Here is a 1,595-nt window from a genome sequence, read left to right as displayed (position 1 = left end):
CATTACTTTTCAAACTTCAACTTTCTCATGTTTGAAATAAGAATACTAATAATAGAAAAGTTTTTGCTGATTGCTTGACTTACCATTTCTTAGAAAATAGTTCATCTTATTGTACTTACAAGCAAGGTATTATACAAATGGTATTTGGCTTTATTGCTACAATTATAATTATTATAGACTTGAATGGATATTTAAGTCATCAGTCTAATGCAAATGATACAAAATGCAGAATCAATACTGATCACATGAGGATATATAGATGTGTTTTTCAGTCTCATGGGTGTTATGAAAAAATTTCATAAACACATTTTCACATCACAATGGTCTCATATTGGCACAGTCTTGAGTTCCTTCACAAAAATTATTGTGTACCATTTGGAGCCAATGCCTTGGCATAGTGGATTTAGCCTCCACTTGTGGAACCAGTATCCCATATGGCTGCCAGTCCCAGTCCTGGCTGCTATAGTTCCCATCCAGCTCCTTGCTGACATTTATGGGAGACTGGCAAAGGATGGTCTAAATCCTTGGGCTCTGGCACCCACATGGAAGACCCAAGGGAAAGTTCTAGGCTCCTATCTTTGTACCCGCCCAGCTCCAGCCATTGTGTGGATGGCAGAGCGCTCTCTCTCTCTCTTTCTCTGTAGATCTTCCTTTCAAATAATAATAAATCTTAAAAGTAAAAAAATCATATCATATACAAACAGCTCGAAATCCATGAGCTCTTTAAAATTATTCCCCAATGGGCTGGCACGCTGCGGGCAGGCCTGGAGGGTCGGGTCTGCGCAGGCCTCCCCAGAGCACCAGGAGGTTAGGGTGTGACTGCCGCTGCCACTCTAAGTCCCCTGGGCACAGCCATGGCGTACTGCCACCAGGAAGGGAAGGAGCGAATTACACTTGTTACCAAAGAAGATCAGGAGACTCCAAGCAATGAGGACATGGTGGCTGATGACCGCTACGACCCCTACGAGGAGCATGGACTGATACTGTCCAATGGAGATATTGACTGCAACCGCCCTTGCCTCGGGGGCGTGGCCAGTGACCCCTGCGGGGAGCAGTTCAAGTCCCCTTCTCCAGCTCTTCCACTACAGCAAGGAGCTCAAGGGATCAGACTGTGTAGACCAGTTCCTGGCCATGCAGGAATGTATGCAGAAATACCTGGATTTCTATCCCCAAGAGGATGAGGAAGAGGAGGAAGAGAAAACGCCAGCAGGAGTGGCAGAAGCAGGTGTGAGTGAGGCCGCTGCAACCAAAGAAGAGAAGGGACCCAGCTAATGAAGGCCGCAGGTGCTGGGCTCCGGGCTCCCACCTCCAAGGGACGTGGAGCTCTTACAGAATGTTTTTCATCCACCTCTGGCTGCTCTCTGCACTGTAATGTACAAAATAACTTATTGTATTAATTGGAGGGTTGGCCCCTTGATGTATACACTGAAAGAAGAACTGGGGAGTGTGTGTATGTGTGACTTACATAAACCTATCAGTGACTGTAGCTGCCACTTCGGAATTCTCTTAGCCACCGGTTTTGCCACTTTGAAATAATGTGCTGAATAGTCTGAGCAACCAAAAATGACTACCCAGGAATGTATCTTGTGAGTGAG

At 45.8% G+C, this 1,595-nt stretch overlaps 1 pseudogene; it reads left to right on the top strand.

Moving 5' to 3' along the window:
• Nucleotides 1-854: 854 nt before the first annotated feature.
• On the top strand, nt 855-1,386 carry LOC101527114 (mitochondrial intermembrane space import and assembly protein 40-like; annotated as a pseudogene).
• The last annotated feature ends 209 nt before the right edge of the window (nt 1,387-1,595 follow it).

The sequence above is a fragment of the Ochotona princeps genome, chromosome 11 (genome assembly GCF_030435755.1).
Source record: "Ochotona princeps isolate mOchPri1 chromosome 11, mOchPri1.hap1, whole genome shotgun sequence".
NCBI classification, from domain to species: domain Eukaryota; kingdom Metazoa; phylum Chordata; class Mammalia; order Lagomorpha; family Ochotonidae; genus Ochotona; species Ochotona princeps.
The sequence above is the reverse complement of the archived record's forward strand: the minus strand, read 5'-3'. Positions and strand labels throughout refer to the sequence as shown.